General features: G+C 45.4%; 2 long non-coding RNA genes across 3 annotated transcripts; both read left to right on the top strand.

Annotated features, from left to right (window-relative positions):
- Positions 1–1,243: 1,243 nt before the first annotated feature.
- LOC117072071 lies at positions 1,244–7,540 on the top strand. Of its 2 annotated transcripts, none has more exons than XR_004432703.1 (3): positions 1,244–1,584; positions 5,732–5,858; positions 6,541–7,540. It is a non-coding gene; the product is annotated as an uncharacterized LOC117072071 (long non-coding RNA). The 2 variants fall into 2 exon arrangements; XR_004432704.1 differs by lacking the exon at positions 6,541–7,540 and adding an exon at positions 6,055–6,425.
- Positions 7,541–8,075: 535 nt separating this feature from the next.
- Positions 8,076–13,876, top strand: LOC117072074. Its single transcript, XR_004432707.1, has 2 exons — positions 8,076–8,312; positions 12,916–13,876. It is a non-coding gene; the product is annotated as an uncharacterized LOC117072074 (long non-coding RNA).
- The last annotated feature ends 6,908 nt before the right edge of the window (positions 13,877–20,784 follow it).

The following is a 20,784-nucleotide window of genomic DNA, read 5'->3' as shown; positions in this document are numbered from 1 at the left end:
TCATCTGCTGCTCACTGAGAAGAATGCATATCTTATTGCCTCCTTTGGAAAGGCTCATCAGAAACTAAGAAGAATGCAACCGTTCGTCTCTCACCTACCTGTGACTTGGAAGCCCCCTCCTGGCTTTGAGTTGACCCACTTTTGCTTCTGGTTGTACCGGATCAAACCAGTGTTCATCTTACATATGTTGATTGATGTCTCCTGTCTCCCTAAAATATGTAAAACTGTCAGATACAGTCAGTTTCTCTTCCAAGGTTTGGCATGTTAACGTTCTTGTGTTTTGTTGTCGAACCCAACTTTCTTGTTCTCCATGCCTCCTTGCCCTTAGTTACTGTAAACAACCTTCCCCTCAGTTCTAATCAATCACTCCCATCTGTTCCCTTGGTTACCTGCTCTGCACCCATTTCTCCCTTCGAAACCACACGTCCCACCCACCGTTGTAACTCACGACTCCCTTCCCCCTTCCTTATCTGGGAAAGTATTCACAAATAGCCAACGGGGTCAGTTTAGATCTTGAGGTCTGGCCCCAGCCCATGCCAGAAGTAGGGATTGCGTTAGGAATAAAAAACCCGGCTTTCCTTTGTTTAGTGCTCTTGCGATTGTGATTGATGCGAGCTGCACGCTTCTGCAGAGGTAAATTGGGTTGCTGATAAAACTTTTACTTGAGTGCTGGTTTCACTTTGGGGCACCGAGCATTTATCTCCAACAAAACCAAGCAGTGCTCTTACCACCTGGGGCAGCTGTCATCAGGACATCCTGAGGCTGTGTCATGCATAAGCATCCTGAACCCTGGCAAAATAAACTTTTTAAATATTCTTATCCCCAAATGCTCAGGGAGACTGATTTGAATAATCATAAAACTCCGTGGTTGCACTCCAGCCTGGGCGACAGAGCAACTCTGTTTCAGAAAAATAAATAAAATAAAATAAAATAAAATAAAATAAAATAAAATAAAATAAAATAAAAAGATAAAGTAAAATCTCCGGTCTCCCGCACAGCCGCCTCTGCGTGAATTACTCCTTCTCTATTGCTATTCCCCCCTCTTGAGAAACCGGCTCTGTCTAGGTAGCGGGCAAGGTGAACCCACTGAGCAGTTACAGAATTGTCATTATATTGCTTGCAATTTTATATCTATATTATGCACAGATAGCTATAACCTTGTATACAAGGTTAAATGCGAATGTGCTCCTTCCGTGGTCAGATCCCAGGGCAGGAAGGACGCACCCCCTATAAACCGCTAGGCCAAAACGGTCATTCTGGCGTCATCCAGCCTCACGTGAGATCGCAATCTCCTGTCACTCTGGGCCTGAGGGGGCGGGGCCTGAAGCCCCATACAATCAGGGACGCTGGGGTGGGGACCCTTCAATCAGGCGCGCGGCGGGAAAGGAGAGGGCGGCTTCCAGAATCTGGCTGGCGGGCGCTTTGTCTCGCCTTCGCCAGCGTAGGCTCTTTCTGTTAGTCTCCGCTGCTACTTCTTGGCTCTGGGAGGCCCAGGTGGCTCTGCAGCAGCCTCTGCCACCGTGTGACCTGCGGGTATTGGGACATCCCTAGCTGACGCCAGGACACCCGGGAAGCCGAGGAATGGTGAGTGGACTGCGCCTGGCTTCCCGAAGTGGGGAAGAGGTCTGGTTGAAACCTGCTGGAAGCAGCCATCAGCTGCGGAACCTGCGGACCGACTCGCCGCGGCGTAGCCGGGCCTCAGTCCCCTTCTGTGCAGGGCCGGGCGGCGCGGGCAGCGGGACCCCTGCGTCCTGTCTGTACCTGTGGGCGCCGGCGGGAGTCCTCTCCGGAACCCCGCGCCTCCCCCACCCAGGTAGTGCGGTGACCACGGGAGGGTGATCCGTGAGAGCCCCGACTCGGTGTGAGGGGTTCCAGCGTGGGAGGAGCTGTGGTTCATGGAGCTTCCAGTCCCACCTTTCTCCCCCTAAAATTAATCTGAGGCTGTGTTAAAACGTTAAACGGTGTGTTTGAGCAAACGGCGATTCATAAACCGGGTACCGCAGTCATGGTTTGTGGTTTGGGGTCCACAGGAGGGGCGTAAATGAGAGGCTTTGATAAGGTGAATGAGGAAGCAAACCATACATATATGTATACACATATATATACACATATATACATCTATATACACATATATACATATATACATACATATACATATACACACACATGTGTATGTATTTTTTCTGTTTTTTTTTTTTTTGAGACGAAGTTTCGCCCTGTCGCCAGGTTGGAGTGCAATGGTGCAGTCTCAGCTCACTGCACCCTCTGACTCCCGGGTTCAAGCAATTCTCCTGCCTCAGCCGCCCAAGTACCTGGGCTTATAGACGCCCACCACCACGTCCAGCTAATTTTTGTATGTTTAGTAGAGACAGGGTTTCCTCTTGTTGGCTAGGTTGGTTTTGAACTCCTGACCTTAATTGATTGCCCTCCTCGGCCTCCTAAAGCACCGGGATTACAGGTGTGAGCCACCTTGGCCAAAATATTTTTCTGTTTCCAAACATTTTACATGAGAGGAAAGCGGAGAATAAATCATCTGACACTCTACTGTAAAAAAAATCTTTGTGCCTCTCTTCTTTTCATCTTTCCTAAGTGTACATATTACCAAAATGTCTTTAGGTTGAGGTCCCCCAGTGAAAACTTTACAGGGTGTTGTGTCCTCAGCCACCCTCCTGTCTTTCCCTAGTCCTGGCATTTTAGAACTGTCTAAGTTCTAAATGCCCAGGATACCACAGTGGCCATGTCTATTGGAGGGTCTAGTGAGTATCAGCCCCAGGGTCATCTCATCCCCAAGGACAGCCTGAGGTAGGGGGTAGAGTCTCTCATGGGATCAGCTGGATGCTCTTGGCCTTAGAGGAATCTCCTGGTATAGTTTCATCTAAAATGATGACCTCTTAGGGTCATTAAAATTTTAGGACATTAAAATGAATGGACAATACAATGTAATGCCATGAAAGTTAGGTCATTAAAATTATTCCTCCAGCCGGAGTTTTCATTCCTCGGAGACACAGTGATGGTCTGCCAATGGGATCCTGATATTGAGAGGAAAAGGCAGAAATGATTTCTGCTCTCTAGATTGTCTCAGACTTGTGAAGAGAGAAAAACTGTCCCAAAGGACAAGGAAAACCCACCCCAGAGAGGATGTGCAAGAACCTGAATATTGAAATGCACTTAAGGCACACGGGAGGACAAAGAGCAGTGCCAGTGACTCCTAGGTGGTCACTGAGTACTTTACCGAACAGGATGGGTGTCCCGAGGGATAAAATGGCCTGCCGTGACACTTAGAAAGGTCTGTGTTGGAGTCTGCACTGCCTCTCCCTGAGTTTGTTACCTTGAAAAGGCTTGTCCACTTATTTGAGTTTCAGGTTTTCACTGACTGTAAGATACATTTTGTCAGTACAGCTTGAAAGATAAAAATACTATTTCCAAAGAGGCAAGGTAAAATGATGTATTTTATTTGTTAAAAATTCGTATTTATTTCTTCCCCAGAGTGAGTGTAGTAAGTTTTAAAGGTCTGTTCTTTTTAAGGGTAATTTCGACTTAGCTTTGTAAATGCTACTGGTGAAATAAAAGTGTGATAGATAAATTGATCATTTACAAAGATTCACCAAAATGTCAGTCCCCCTCTTGTTGCTTGGTGAAGAATTTATGACAGTGGACACATGTGTATCCTCTTATCTGGATATCTGAGTGTTTTTTGTTGTTGTTGTTTTTTGCTTTTTGGAGACACTGTCTTGCTCTGTAGCCCAGGTGGAGTGCAGTGGCGCCATCTCTGCTTACTGCAACCTCCGCCTTCTGGGTTCAAGTGATTCTCGTGTGTCAGCCTCCCGAGTAACTGGAATTATAGGCACCCACCACCACACCCAGCTAATTTTCGTATTTTTAGTAAACATGGAGTTTTAGGCCTGGCACAGTGGCTCATGCCTGTAATCCCAGCCCTTTGGGAGGCCAAGGTGGTCGGATCACGAGGTCAGGAGTTCCAGAGCAGCCTGGCCAACACGGTGAAACCCTGTCTCTACTAAAAATACAAAAAAATTAGCTGAGTGTGGTGGCAGGCACCTGTAATCCCAGCTACTCAGGAGGCTGAGGCAAGAAAATTGCTTGAGCCCAGGAGGTTGAGGTTGCAGTGAGCCAAAATCTTGCCACTGCACCCCAGCCCAAGGGACAATGTGAGACTCCATCTCAAAAAACAAACAAACAAACAAACAACAAAAAGTTGGGGGGGTTTTGCCATGTTGGGTAAGCTGGTCTCAATCTCTTGACCTCAGGTGATCGCCCGCCTCAGCCTACCAAGGTGCTGGGATTATAGGCGTGAGTCACCATGCCCAGCCCACTCTATTTTCTTTTTATTCCCTAAATTTTAATATGTTTGAGTTTGTCTGTTCCTTTATCACTTTTTTCTTACATAAAAAAAGATTCTGCCTAATCCTTCATAAAAAAAAATCTTCCTGTGACTTCTGAAAATGTTCTGGTTTTATCTTTCATATTTGAATATATAATAAGTTGATTATTGTTCATGGAATAGAAAAGAATGCAATGCATTTTCCCAAGTAGATGCCAGCCTGGTTTGCCTCATGTTTTAAAGTGCGTGTGATTTCTTTTTCTATTCAACAGTGCCTACTGTAGCATTCCTCAACTTTCCATATAAATGCTGGGTCATTAAGACTTTTTTCCCCTTGGTCTGCTTGCTCATCTCTCTGCTAATACTGTGCTGTCCTGAATATTTTTGTTTGAAAATCTTAGAAGTATGTTAGACAAGCCATCACTCTTTTTTTAGATGACTAAAAATCATTAGAGAGTTGTCATTTTTACTACGTATGAAAGAGTAGTTTTCTTGCCTAAAACCACCTGATATGGGAATTTATGTGTTTTCATGGGAATAGCATCTGGAAGTGGTGACATTAATGTCATTCTAAAAAACTTGTGTCCTATTTCCTCTTATTCTTCTCTGCCTTGACATTGTGCAATAGAAATTTGAAAAATTGTTGTATTAGTATTGTTAAATATCAATTATTGTTTTATTTGCTACTCAATTAAATTTAATAAGCCTATTCTCTCTTGGTGTAATCACATGGAATGGGCTCACCTCCCCTGTTAACAAGTGACAGCACATGTAAAATATTGTCTACCAGGGAAACTCATTGAACACTTAGTGTTCAGACTGTGTTTTTGTGTCTGGTTCCCTAAGCACCACTGCAGTGACACTAAATAATAGACCTTCAGCAGAAAAAGTTTTGGCAAATATACTGCATAAGCCATTTAGATGCAGTGAGTCATTCTTATTACTTGGGTTGGTGGAATCCCTTTCAAAATGTAAGTTCCTAATACAAACAAAGATGGAAATTTGTGAGCAGGCGTTTTTAAGAATAAGTAGTCTCAGCACTGATAATATTAACTCACTTATGCACATCAGGTAGGACTTTATTATGACAGATACTAGAAATGTACAAAGTGAAGTTAAAAGGTAACTCCTAGCAGCACATCTTACTCCCTGTATTCGCTAATGAGATGGGTGTTTCTAGTTTGCTGTTGCCTTTTTGAATCGTTCAATTATAGCATTAGTACTGCCGTGTGGGAGGGAGTATGTGTGAATAGAGTAAGAGTTGTGACAATCAAGTCATAGAATAAATGCTTGGAAATTTTAGAATCATGTAAACAGCTTATGAATTGAGTATAGATTCCCAGTGCTCTCAGTCACACTCATCCTTCTATCCACATGTGTGGAATGTTCTAGGACTCCATGGCTTTTGAGGATGTGGCTGTGAACTTTATCCAGCAGGAATGGGCTTTGCTAGGTTCTTCTCAGAAGAATCTCTACAGAGAAGTGATGTAGGAAACCTGCAGGAACCTGGCTTCTGTAAGTAAGAATGACAACACATTTCACTTAATTACAGAAGTATTTCCCTATCTTCAGTGCTATTTGTGATTTGGAATGGGGCAAGGGAATGATTTGATGAATAAATCAGGCATGGGCACTGTATACAAATGAGCATGAAATGCAGTAATGTTTCTATAGTTTGAAATAATTCATGATAATCTTGTGGGCCTGCATTTTAGGAAACAAACAGAAAGAGCAGAATATTGAAGATCACTTTGAAAAACCTGGGAAAGATACAAGATAATTTGCTCTGAGAATAGGAAATAAAGTCCTCTGAAGGAATCTTAGCATGTCATAAACTTAAAAACAAGCAATCAAAGCAAATAAGAGTCACTTGAAATTCATTTCTTTTTAGAAAAATTTCACCCAAAATGTAACGTACTTCAGTGTAGCAGTCAGTGTTTGGAAAACAGTTTACTTGAAAATACTACTACAAAATTGCGTATATGGATGTTACTATTTTGGTCATAGCCATGCAGGTGGTAGCTGTGTTTTCAGTAGTAGCCCATTTACTTTCAAATAATTCAGTCATGGCACAAAAACAACAAAAAAACACAAAAACCCATTTTCCCTGGCATTGGTAGCAGTGTAAGTCGAAGATCTATGAATAAGTAGAAAACTATTAAACCAGCCAATAATAATGTGCTTGTCATTTTTTTTTACAGAAATCATATGGTACAGAGACTGTGTGAAAGCAAAGAAAATAGTCAGTATGGACAAGTTGTCAGCCACATTCCAAATCTTGATCTGAATGAGAACATTTCTACTGGATTAAAACAATGTGAATGCAGTATTTGTGGAAAAGTCTTTGTACGTCATTCCCTCCTTAATAGCCACATCCTAGTTCACTCAGGATACAAACCATATGGAGAGAAGCAATATAAATGTGAACAGCGTGGGAAACATTTCCTTTCTGTTCCAGGTGTTAGAAGACACATGATAATGCACAGTGGAAATCCAGCTTATAAATGTACGATATGTGGGAAAGCTTTTCATTTTCTCAATTCAGTTGAAAGACATCAGAGAACTCAGACAGGAGAAAAACGCTATAAATGAAAACAATGTGGTAAAGTATTCACTGTTTCCGGTTCTTGTCTAATACATGAACGAACTCACACTGGAGAGAAGCCCTATGAATGTGAGGAATGTGGGAAAACACTCCGATTTTCTTGTTCTTTTAAGATGCATGAAAGGACTCACACTGGAGAAAGATGTACCAAATGTGATAAAGCCTTCAGCTGTTCCACTTCCCTGCATGACCATGGAAGCATTCATACTGGAGAGAGACCCTATGAATGGAAACAATGTGGCAAAGCCTTTAGTGGTTTGAGTTCCCTTTGTAACCATAGAAGTTCTCATACTGGAGAGAAACCCTATGAATATAAACAATGTGACCAAGCCTTCAGTCGCCTCAGTTCCCTTCACCTCCATGAAAGAATTCATACTGGAGAAAAACCCTACGAATGTAAGAGATGCGGTAAAGCCTACACTCCTTCCAGTCACCTTACTCGCCATGAAAGAAGTCATGATATAGAGGTTGGGTGGTGTGACTCAGCCTACAATCCCAGCACTTTGGGAGGCCAAGGTGTGTGTATTGCTTGAGCCCAGGAGTTCATAACCAGCCTGGATTAAAACAATGTGAAACAACCTGGGCATCATGGTGAAACCCTGTCTCTACAAAAAATAAAATAATGCCGGGTACGGTGGCTCACGCCAGCTACTCGGGAGGCTGAGTCAGGAGAATGGCGTGAACCTGGGAGGCGGAGCTTGCAGGGAGCCGAGACCGCAGCACTGAGCTCCAGCTTGGGCGACAGAGGCAGACTCTGTCTCAAAACAAAAACAAAGAAAATAATTAGGTAGGCATGGTGGCACATTTCAGTTGTCTTAGTTCTTTTTCAAGGACATAAAAAGCCACTGAGGGTTGGGGGGAAGTCCTGTGCATGCGGATCACGAGGTCAGGAGATGGAGACCATCCTGGCCAACATGGTGAAACCTCATCTCTACTAAAAATACAAAAAATAGCTGGGTGTGGCAGCATATGCTTGTAATCCCAGCTACTCAGGAGGCTGAGGCAGGAGAATCACTTGAACCCAGGAGGCGGAGGTTGCAGGGAGCCGAGATTGTGCTACTGCACTCCAGCCTGGCGACAGAGTGAGACTCCATCTCAAAAATAAATAAATAAAGCCCCTTGAATGTAAGAAATGTGGTAAAACATTTACTCTTTCCCATTCCCTCATAAACATGAAAGAGCTCACACTGCAGAGAAACCTTAAGAATGTAGGAAATGTGGTCAAGCCTTCAGATTTTCCTGTTTGTGAAGATTTGGGAGGGCTCAGAGTGGAGAAAAGCCTTTTGAATTTAAATTTGTGGTAAGGCCTTCAGTTGCGTTAGTTCCATTTGAAGAAATCAGCTCATTCCTGAGAAAAACCCTATGAATGTCCAGAATGTTTGAGTGTTTCATTTCTCTCATACCCACTCAAGGACATATGAAAATGCACACTGTAGCTGGCTGGACCTTGTAAATACAAGAACGTACACAGGATTAAAAATCTAACAGTTTAGAAACTGCAAGAATATTTTCAGTTTTAACATTTACTTGAAAAGTCATGTGAAAACTCCCACTGGAAAGAAGTTCTATAAGTGAAGCTTTTCTAATTTGGAAAGCCTGATGCAAATTAATTATCATGCAGTGCTTGAAAAAAATGTATGAAGTGTTATACAAGTTACAAGTATATTGTTTTTATCAGTGGCTCATTCTTAAAGAGTCTTGAGTATGCATTTCACCTTGTTTTGCAGGGAAACCTTGAGGTGAGGGTTCTGTAAATGCTCTTTAAGCAGTAGTACTTGAATTTCATAGATAATGACATTTTCTTAAGTTTGTTGGTAGAATTTTTGTCTATTTACTTGATAATGTGCTGGATTCATGGTTGAATTTGGATGTTTTTCTAATATGTAGGTAAGTTTAATTTTTAAATTTCATTATTATTTCTTTTTGAGATGGAGTCTCACTCTGTTGCCCAGGCTGGCGCAGTGGTGCGGTCTCGGCTCACTGCAACCTCCGCCTCCTGGGTTTAAGCGATTCTCCTGCCTCAGCCTCCCAAGTAGCTGGGACTACAGGCGCCTGCCACTACATCCAGTGAATTCTTTGTATTTTTAGTAGACACAGGGTTTCGCCATGTTGGCTAGGCTGGTCTTGAACTCCTGACCTCATGATTTGCCCACCTTGGCCTCCCAAAGTGCTGGGATTACAGGCATGAGCCACCGCGCCTGGACAGGTAAGTTTCATTTGTATATATTCTCCTGTGATTAATGGACCAGTGAATAATGATTGTGAATTCTTGGGATTGTCTTATTAGACTCATTTGGCAAATTTTGATTACCCCTTGTCCATTATACACATCCCACCTATTTTTATTAAAGGAAACACTACTCTTGATGTAAAGATATTTATTTTTTGCTAATAATGAGTTGGTATTAATTCCTAAGTACATACAGTTTACCTGGGAGACAGAGCTTGCAGTGAGCCGAGATCACACCACTGCACTCCAGCAAGGGTGACAGAGCGAGATTCTGTGTCAAAAAAAAAAAAAAAAAGAAAGAAAAATGAAATAAAAGGAACATTCTCACTTTTTTAATGCTATACCACTCTCTGCTCCCAAGTTAATCCCTGTTTGGGCCTGTGGGAGCTTATCCCATCCTCCTATATGTAATTAATAACTGATGTCTGACTTATCTGTTTAGTAATAGATGTCATGTGCTTAACGGTGCCAGTAAACGTAGGGTGCTGATTCCTTCCTCACCAGTGGGGTGCATGAGACGTTATTGAAACAATTGGCAACACGAATGGAATGGACCAGCCCTCATGCAGGACACCTGCTCAACTTGACCTACCTGCTGTCGGCTGACTGTTCCGTAACACATCAGCAGTCACCTGGGTCAGAACCGTGAGCTGATGGGCTTTCCCTTTGGTCTGCACAGTGTTTTGTGGTCTTCAGGTGTTGTCATCTTCTCCCGCACTAAAATGCTCTCATCTCCTAGACATGAATGTCTAATTGCACCCCAGCATGACCTTTGGCCTGTGCTGAGCAGGCAGTTTTGAGGCCCTGGCTTATGAATGCACAAAAGCACAGCACATAAGCCAACACTGAAGTCCTAATTAGCAAGAATCAGGCTGTATCTCTGTAGTCCCTGCATCTGCTCTGGTCACCATCTCTGTATGCTGAGGGCAGCCATGTGAACATTATTAATTATCGTACACTCCAAGACAATAGTTATTATGTAGGCAGAAGTAGTGGCCTTGTTTGTTTCTTGTGTTGCTGCTCCCCTTGCTGTTGTCCCATACACCCTCCTGATGAGGTGTACATCTATGGTGCCTCATGGTTCAGGCACTGATGAGTAAAGAAAATGGGAAGAAATAGTTTGATATTAGCCCCTACCAAAGTATATGAAGAAGTGTCTCAGCTGCTTGCATTGAAAACTTCCTAGCCAGTGTGTGGGCTTTTCTTATCACTGCTGTTTCTCAGCATGTCGAAAGTCTCATCTTCGGACTGCAAGTCTTGCCGGCCTTAGACGTAATGGCCTTACTGCATGTGGAGCTAACCCCAGGAAGATGGAGTGGCACTCTCTGGAGGATTAGGTGGTCTCCACCAATGTGGGTTGATGGGCTCCTGAACTCTTTCCTTTAACCATGCAGAGAGTCTACACTGCCAGCGATCATGTGCCACCACTCTATAGATGTAGAAACTCAAAATATTCAAAATATTCTGAAATAGTTTCCATCGAAAGGAAATAGAAAAGTGGTCTGGTGCCATGTTCTGGTTAAGAGAACTAGTAGATGGCTCACAAGAACACTCTGTTGCCACTGTCTGTGCCTCTGTCACAGCAAATATCCTGACCCTTCAGTTTTAAGGGTGCAGAGCCATTTTCCTCCCTTTCTTACTGGTAGTTCTCAAGATAACTGTATGATATGCTGGGAAGGCAATATCCTGATAATCAAGTGACATAGGTCAGAACAGTCCAGGCTCTGTTATAGGCCCTGCTCGAAACAGAATGACCTTTAACGCTTGTGTCCAGCAAACCACATCCTTGGAGAAAACCCAATGTGGGCTGCTTTCTGGGGTCCCTCAGTTGTAGTGCAAGTGAAGCGTTTACAGTCAAAACTCCATCCATCTGCTCTGGGTAGCTTTCCTGATCTTGTGGTAGTGGTTCATATTGAATCCTAGACTTCTGTTGTCTTTTGTTTGCTATTTGTAAGTAACAAATTCACTTCATGGAATTTACGTATAATGTGTTTGGCCTCATTGTACTCAGAAAAGTTGGTAGCCATTGTACAGTGAACCCGCTTCATAATTGGTGAAAACACCTTTGGCCCCCTTGTACCACAGCAAGGACGTTAATTCAGCCAAACATAAACTTCATGTTTGTAAAACCCTGTAGCACAATTATTACCATGTGGGAGGCCTTTAACAATGGTGATGCTGATTTGAAAAACTCTGAAGGAAGAAATTTACCCAAATGGGTTGGGTACATGGGAGTTCCTCCTAATTCCAAGAAACCCTTACTCCCCTCCACCTAAAAAGCATGGAGAGGCCGGGTGCGGTGGCTCAGGCCTGTAATCTGAGCACTTTGGGAGGCCGAGGTGGGCAGATCACAAGGTCAGGGGTTCAAGACCAGCCTGACTAACATGGGGAAGCCCCATCTCTACTAAAAATACAAAAATTAGCCAGGCGTGGTGGCAGGCACCTGTAATCCCAGCTACTCAGGAGGCTGAGGCAGGAGAATCACTTGAACCTGGGAGGCGGAGGTTACAGTGAGTCGAGACAATGCCACTGCACTCCAGCCTGGGTGACAGGGCAAGACTCTGTCTCAGGAAAAAAAAAAAAAAGTGGATAAGAACTGAAACAGGTTTAAAATTTCAACTAATTGGAAATGCAAGTTTACAAAAATAATATTTAAAATAAAAGGTTAAATGAGTGCTCATTGAATTTTATGCTTCCACAAAATAGGTTGTGAGTTAACTTCCACATTTGTTGAAAGCCACCAAAGTTGGGAAGCCTCCGTGTCTGAAATTCACATGTGGCTCAAATAAGAATTATACCTGGGGATACCCCAAAGTTTAAATATGGTATCCCCTATGATATTATGAGGAATTACTGTACATAAATCAGGTTGTCTTCCTTTAACTCTGAAAATCATATTATCTTGCCTAAATTCTCCATAACGCATCCCTCCGCAGTATCCTATAGTGGACATGGCTTTTCTGACCAATGAGCACTAGACAGTTAGAATAACATGTTAGAATAACATGACAGAATGTCAGATTTATGGAATATATAAGTTTTCTGTAAGGTTATTAGGTATTGATTCCATTTTATTAATAGATATCAATATATATAGATTACCTATTTCTCCTCTGTTTTAGTATTAATAGATTGTGTCTTTTAAAGCAGCTAGTTGGTCTAAGTTACCAAGTTTGTGGGTTATGGAGATTGTAATATTCTTTATGATTTTATCATCCATGGGCTCTCTAATATAAAGGCTTCTTTTAATTCTTAAATTATTAGGTTGGTGCAAAAGTAATTGTGGTTTTGGACCATGAATTTTAAATTTGTATAACTAGGCTGCAACACATCTTTATTAATCAAAATAGAACCCATTACAATGGGCTGGGCACAGTGGCTCACGCCTGTAATCCCAGCACTTTGGGCGGCTGAGGCAGGCAGAAAAGGAGGTCAGGAGTTTGAGACCAGCCTGACCAACATGGTGAAATCCCGTCTCTACTAAAAAGACAAAAAGTAGCCGGGAGTGGTGGCATGTGCCTATAATCCCAGCTACTCAAGAGGCTGAGGCAGGAGAATCTCTTGAACCCAGGAGGCAGAGGTTGCAGTGAGCCGAGATTTCACCTTTGTACTCTGGCCTGGGTGACAGAGTGAGACTCTGTCAAAAAAAAAAAAAAGAAAGAAAAGAAAAAGAAAAGAAACCATTACAATGAATACATTTTTGCCAATGAGAAGTAAACTTGTTTATTCTGTGCTTTCAAGGTTGGATGAACTCTTGAAAAGCATTTTCTGCATCCTGCTGGTTGTGTACTTGTTTTCCCTGCAAAAAGTTGTCAAGATGCTTAAAGAAGTGGTAGTTGGTTGGCGAGAGGTCAGATAAATATGGCAGATGAGACAAAACTTCATAGCCCAGTTTATTCAACTTTTGAAGCCCTGGTTGTATGACATGTGGTCAGGCATTGTGGAGATCTGGGCCCTTCCTGTTGATCAGTGCCAGCTCCAGGTGCTGCAATTTTCCGTGCATCTCTTCGATTAGCTTGGCATACATCTCAGATGTAATAATTTCACCAGGATTTAAAAACTGTAGTGGATCAGAAGACCGGCAGCTGACCATCAAACAGTGACCATGACCTTTTATTGGTGCAAGTTTGACGTTGGGAAGTGGTTTGGAGCTTCTTCTCAGTCCAGCCACTGAGTTGGCTGTTGTATGAAATCCACTTTTCGTGGCATGTCACAATCTGATTAAGAAATGGTTGATTGTAGTTTCATAGAATAAGAGAAGATGACACCTCAAAAGGATGTTTTTAAAAATATTTGGTCAACTCATGAAGCACCCACTTATCAAGATTTTTCAACTTTCCAATTGGCTTCAAATGCCAGATGACCATAGAGTGGTCGACATTCAGTTCTTCGCCAACTTCTTGTGTAGCTGTGAAAGGATGGAATTCAGTGGTTGTTCTCAATTGGTCGTTATCAACTTTCGATGGCTGCCCACTTCGCTCCTCATCTTCAAGGCTCTCGCCTCCTTTGCAAAATTTCTTGAACCACTGTGATGTACATTAATTAGCAGTTCCTGGGCCAAATGCGTTGATGTTGTGAGTTGTCTTCCCTGCTTTAGGACTCATTTTGAACTCGAATAAGAAAGTCGCTTGAATTTGCTTTCGGTCTGACATCATTTTCATAGTCTAAAATAAACAAGTAATAAGTCATTAGCAAAAAAAAAGGCAAGAAATGCCCATTAGAATGATGAATAACATAACCATATTTATTTAAGAGGGTATTGCAGTATCAAACAGCAAATTCCAAGAATGCAAAACTGCCATTACTTTTGTACTCATCTTAGAGTGATTTGTATGATTTCTTTTTTTCTCTGTTAGCCTGGCTTGATAGTTACCAATTTTGTTGATCTTTATGAAGAAACAGCTATTGTTCTATTGAGTTTTTCTGTTGATTTTCTGTGTTCAGTGCCATTGACTTGTCATCTCGTTTTTATTTCTTTTGAGTGAATTTGGCTTATATTGTTCTTTTTTCTTTTTCTTTTTCTTTTCTTTTTGAGACTTAGTCTCGCTCTGTTGCCCAAGTGACCTCGCTGTGTCGCACAAGGTCAGGAGATGGAGACCATCCTGGCTAACACAGTGACACCGTGTCCCTGCTAAAAATACCAAAAACTAGCCAGGCGTGGTGGCAGGCGCCTGTAGTCCCAGCTACTCAGGAGGCTGAGGCAGGAGAATAGCTTGAACCCAGGAGGTGGAAATTGCAGTGAGTCGAGATTGTGCCACTGCACTCCAGCATGGGTGACAGAGCAAGACTCCATCTCAAGAAAAAAAAAAAACAAAACATATTAGCTGGGCATGGTGGTGCATGCCTGTAATCTCAGCTATTCGGGAGGCTGAGGCAGGAGAATTGCTTGAACTGGGACCCCGGAGGCAGAGGTTGCAGTGAACCGAGATCATGCCACTGCACTCCAGTATGAGCTACAGAGCGAGACTCTGTCTCAAAAAAACTAACTAACTAACTAACTAAATAATATATGTGTGTAGATATATTAAAATGTACACACACACACACACACACCACATATACATATATTTGAAGTATTTTCTAATGAGAGCAGGTGTTCCGGAAGACCTCATTTAAATACAGAATCTGAATGGAGGCCCATGTCACTCCTTCCATTTTTTCATCTTTACAGCTGGGCTTTTCTTGTCTTCTCTGCTGGACTCTGCTGTTTCCCACAAGGTGTTCAGAGAGTCTGCCCTGAATCCTACAACCAGGAGATGAGAAGCACAGAGTGACACCAGCAGGAGAACATAAAGATGCGGTGACAGTTGTCCTCCTCCTGCAGAGTCCAGAGCAGTGCACTCCTACCACTGGTGCCCTAGCTAAGCCTGGGGGCCAGCATGCCTGATGATTGTCTGGGAGTGCTGCAGTCAGGGTCCCCACAATGGGCACCCAGCCAGTGCCTTTGCACTCTGCATGACCGTGGCCATTGTCACCTCAGAGCCCCTGGGTACAGAACAATGCATCCTACCAGAGCTACATGTGAGGAAGGACCACGTGAGTCCCGGGAAAGAGCTGAGGCCCTGCGGGGGTAGGTGGCCCAGGACTGAGACCTGATGCCTGTGTGGAGAATCATCTGTGGGTGTGAGTGGCACTGTGGGGCCAGTGTCCGGGTTCTGCTGCTCCCCCTCCTCAAAGATCAGGGCCCGAGCAGGGGCTGGCGTGTGTGTGACACCTGGAACTGCAGGGCCACCACCCATGTGTGAGGCCGTCATGGGGACCTGAAGACGGTGTCGTGTGCAGACCCCACCCATCCATTAGCCCCAATTCCTGGCCAGCTTCTGCCAAGGTGAGAGGGTGGAATTTGGAAGGTGGGTGTAAGCTGAAGCCTGTCCCCCAGTGGCTGACATACAGTGGTGACACTCTCTGTGTGGGGGAAAGAAAAAGAGATCAGACTGTTATTGTGTCTATGTAGGAAGATGAAGACATAAGAAAGTCCATTTTGATCTGTACTAAGAAAAATTCTTCTGCCTTGAGATGCTGCCAATCTGTAACCCTAGACCCAACCCTGTGCTCACAGAAGCATGTGCTGTATTGACTCAAGGTTGAATAGATTTAGGGCTGTGCAGGATGTGCCTTAGTAAAATGTGTTTGCACCTCCTGGGCTTCAGGCTGCCAGCTGCCTGCCCAGGGTCTGAATGTCTTATTGTGACCTGTTTCCTCACCTGGCCCAGAGGACAGATAGGGAAGGCTTGTTTTGAGGATTAGGCAGGGTAATCCCAGTAAGCCCTCATTAGCTTGCCTATCCTCCAGGTCTTGTTGATTTCTTTTTTCTCTTCTTTGTTGTGAAACTCTGGAGAATTGTCCTTCAGCATGTCTTCAGTTGGGGAGGTGGAAAGGCTGGACCTTGCCCTTGACTTCAGGGCTCCTTCTGGGTGCCCCCTCCTCCTAGGGTTTTTAAAAGCATATACTTAGCAACATACCCTGTACCTGAGAGAGCTGCAGAGAACCTCCTGCGTGTCCAAACCAGCATACTTTGTTCCCTGACTGCAGGCCCTCATCACACCCCAAAGCCCAAATATTTTCAGGTGGCCAGCTTCAGACAAGAGTCTGAACTCAATGCTTGTTTTCTGGGGTCAACACAGGCCTGTATGATGGGGCTACCTCCATCCTCCATTTTACCCCTGTGCCTCCCCCAATCCATAGGGGCCTCAACTCCAGTGATCCCTAACTGGGAGCAAGGTTCCCCAGGCAAGGAATGCAGCCGTCCCCAGGATGCTGGCCTGGCTATGTCCCAATGGATATCAGTCCTGGAGCAAAAGGTCCAAGGCAGGGAGTTTCACCCCCCATTTCACCAGGTGTGGTGACCTTTCTGGGTTCCTAGCCTTCAAGATGGGGTTTTTACACTGTGCCACAGTGGGAGAAACTGAAGCACAGGGCCGGTGAGCAGTAAAGAAAGAAAACCTCTGTGACTAGGAAACATGTCCCTTGCCCAGCACAGCCGCTCCAGGATAGCACCCTTTGGGATATACCGCTGAGCTGTTCTTGGCACGTGGCATGGCACTGTGGTGGAGGTCAGCAGCTTGTGAGGTTGGGGGTGGGGGTGCTGGCAGAAGCAGGTAATTTTGGACCCACCATGGGGAGGAAGGGGATATTGTCCCTTTCCCCACACCTTGAGCAGAGCAGTAATTTTCTTCTCTGATGTGGGTGGGCACCAATGCCTATGAGGGTGTGGGTGCGTCCTCCCCTTTTGTTGATGAAGAACCTTCCTGCAGCCATTGGGGTGGATATGGGCACCACGTGTGCCTGGCAGAAGGTGGTGCCTGCGGAGGCTTGGCTACTCCATGTCTCACTGCCACCTCCCCAGGGGAAGCAGACCCTATGCCCTTAGTGCCCCTCATACCCAGTCCCTCACATTCTTCACTTGGCATCCCCCTGCCTGATTCTCCCAACTCAGCCCCTGCCAGGTTTTTCCAGGCCCTGTGGGCCCTGGGATGGGATCAAAGGAGGCAGCAACTGTGCTGCCTGCCTCTGCCTGAAGTCAGGGATCCCTGGCCGCTACTGGCATCCGGTGGGCAGGGTAGGTGGGAAGATCAGGGGCCAGCTTTTCCACTCCCCAGCCTGCACTGGCTAATTCACCAGGTGTAACTGGTCTGGAGGCTGATCTGTGTCCTCCACAGTCCCTTGATGAATTATATTGAAACCAATCCTTGTGTGAATGACAAGACCTCTTGTTGCCACCCAGATCAAACCAGAATCGAAAGACTGTTGCACTTGGGCCCAGAGCCTGGGGCTGAGGATGCCATGACCACCCGGTTCTCTTCCTTCTGGGGTCCCCAGGAAGCTCCCAGGACTGAATGATCCCCAAAAAACACAGTGGCCAGGATGGGAGGGCTGGAGGTCAATGCTTCCCCGCCCCTACCACAACAACCTAGAGGCCCCCATGGAGGTTGGCCCTGAACTGTGGGTCCCTGTGGGATGCAGGCTCCCACAGATACTTCAGGGGATGAGCATGGGTCCTCCTGGCTGACAGGAGTCTGGTGGGCACTGGGTGTGTGGGGCCTGTGTAGGTGAGTTGGACAGCAATGGGCCTAGCCAGGGAGCCAGGGACTGATATGGCCAACGTGGGCAGCAATATGTTGCCAGAACCAAAACTACAGTGCAACCAGCCCAGCTGGTAGGGAGAAGGAGGTCTGCCTAGCAGGACCATCCACCCCTGTCCTGGCCCCAAGCCCATACTGCCTGCCTGTACTGGACATTGCCTGGTCCAGGAGGCCTGGGCATGATGGTCAGGTGGTGTGTCCCTGGGTTCCAGGCCTTGGTGGTCCCTTTGGAGCTGAGCATCCTCTGAGCAGGAGGAGGGCCCGTGGCCCACTGTTTGCATCGTCCCCTGGGGGTGTGCCCCCACCCCAGCTTCTCAGCCCGCACGGGGACATGGCCAGGGCTCCTCACCTGCTCTGTGGCTCCAGCTCTGATCAGCTCACTGGGTGACTCTGAAAGCTTCCTCCCCAAAGCTTCGGTACTCACCTGTGAGAATGTGGTGTCCCAGGCCCCTTGCAGGCAGGAACCCAGCCCCAGCTCCTCTGGTGGGCCCACTTGGGCTTTCTTACCTACTGGCTTGTGAGACCCAGTTGGCCAAACTTGGTGTCCTATTTTTATTTTGGCCTTTTTCTTAGTGTGTGTTTTCTGTAACTACTGCTGTGTAGAACCTCTATATGAGTTTTAGGTAGAGAATCTTGCCCATCCAGAGGTCCCCCACCCCAGAGAGCCTCCACTTCAGCCCACCCCCCCCACATTGGTCCTGCCTATGCTCCACTTGGTGTGACTGTTGAGTGTGATTGATCCACACAGCTGCTTGGTCCTGCATCTCCTTCCTTCTTGTTGCTGAGGTCAGTTCTGTTCTCTTTCCCCGCCTGAATTGCACTTGAAGCCACGACAAAGGATGAGAAGTGATTGCTAAGAAGGACGCTCCTGCAGCGAATCTGCTCTGAGGAGGCTGCACTGGCCCAGCCTGTCATTTCCTTCTCTAAGCTCATTCCAGAGGTCGGCCAGGGGCATCCTGTCCCTGCCTGCTCTTGTGACCCGTGAATCAAGAATGGATTTTACATTTCCAAATGGTTGAACAAATAAACAAAGAACACTTTATGACACTGAGAAGTTTCCATGTCCATAAGTAAAGATTTATGGGGGTGCAGTCATGCCCATCTCTTCACAGGCCACCTGCAGAAGGCTGCTGTCGTGCAGCCATGGCAGAGTTGCATCCTTGAGACAAAGATCAGTTGGCAAAGCTGAAAATACTGATTCCTGGCTCTTTAGGGAAACAGTTTCCAGTCCCTGGTTTAAGGGCTGTGCGGCAGGATCTCAGGATCTTGGTCAGATTGTTCCTTACTCAGGGCCTGCTGTGGCCTTCGCTAGTATGTCTGCAAAGTCTGCGTGCTATGGTGCCTCTCATGGGGGGCGTTGAGCTCTGTCGTGCTAGATTTCAGGGTGTCTGCCTCATGGTCACCTGTCTCATCAACAGAGACCCTGTGGCCAGATTCAAACTAGCAGGAACAGTTGGTCTTTGGCAGCAGGGATGCCTTCGAGCTGAGCTGCCACCCATCGTGAGGTGGTCCCATGACACCCACTGTCTGGGTCAAGGTTGGGGCAGAGCTGGTGTCCTGAACTGCCCTGCGATGTGGATCGTAATAGCTGGGGGTGGGGGGAGAAGGGGTTGCTATTACTCCCCATATGGCGGGGGGTGCCTCACCCCCTGCGATGTGGATCTAAGAGCCAATTACTACCCCCTGCAATGTGTGTCCATTATTAGCAGTCTCTTTTGTTCAGGATATTAGGAACAATTTCACAGGTTGTGTGTACACAGCCTGCGATTGGAGAACGAATACTACCTTCTGCACCTCCGGATATTAGGAACCATATCACACATGGGTGTACACTTTTTCAGAGATTTGGGGTAATGTTGTCCTGTGTTTCCTGGATATTTGGAGACATATCACAGGGTGACTGTACAACCACTACTCTCTTGGCAGGAACATCATACTTTACCTACTAGAAATTAGGAGCAATATCACAGATTAGGTGTCAAGCCACTGTCATATTGGAAGTAATATCATGCTTTCCCCCACAAGTTATGAGGAACAATATCACAGGGGGGTGTCTACCTTCTCCGGTAGTGGGAGTAGTATCATCATCTCTTCCTTTAGATGACAGGAGCAATATCACAGGGTGGGTGTACATCCTGTGTGTTTTTGGAAGCAATGTCATTCTCTCTTCTTTTAGGTTTTAGGATTCATATCACAGGTGGGGTGTACACCCCTTGTTATATTGGATGGAATCTCATTTTCTTTCAACCTGTATCTTTAGAACAATATCCCATGGGGGCTGTCCATCCCTTCAATATTGGTACTAACACCATCTTCTCCTTGCCTGGATATAAGAAACAATATCACAGGAGGGGTGTACACCCCTTGCAATACTGGTAGTAATATCACCTCTCCCCTGTGGTTATTAAGGACAAAAATCCCAGGGTGGCTGTACGGTTCCTACTTTATTGGGAGTAATATCATCCATTCACCCCCTGGATAAGAGGAACCATATCACTGAAGAAGTGTCCACCCCCTTCGATATTGTCAGCCATGTCATCTTCTTCCCGCCTGGATATTAGGAACGCTATCCCAGGGTTGGGGGCTGTGTACACCCACTGCGATATCGAAAGTAAAATCAGCCTCTTTCCCGCTGGATATTAGGAACTCTATCACAGGTGTGTGTGCACCTTCTTGGATATTGGGAGTACTATGAGCCTCCACCCCGCTACATATTAGGAACAATATACAGGGGGCAGGGTGGTTACAGCCCCTGCGATATTGAGAACAATAGTCTTCTCTTTCCCCTGTACATTAGGGTCTACATCACAGGGGTCTGTACACCTTCTGTGATATTAGGATTAATGTTGTCCTCTCCCCTACTGAATGTCAAAAACAGTATCACAGAAGGGTGTACACCCCCTGCGATATGGCCAGTAATATCATTGTCTCTACCTTTGGATACTAGGAACAACATCACAGAGGGTGTGTACACTCCCCTGTGATATAGGACATAATGTTATCCTCTCTTCCCCTGGATATTAGGACC

This window comes from Trachypithecus francoisi, unplaced genomic scaffold (assembly GCF_009764315.1).
Source record: "Trachypithecus francoisi isolate TF-2019V2 unplaced genomic scaffold, Tfra_2.0 Lachesis_group4, whole genome shotgun sequence".
Classification (NCBI taxonomy): Eukaryota; Metazoa; Chordata; class Mammalia; order Primates; family Cercopithecidae; genus Trachypithecus; species Trachypithecus francoisi.
Note: the sequence above shows the minus strand (reverse complement) of the source record. Positions and strands in the feature narration are given on the sequence as shown.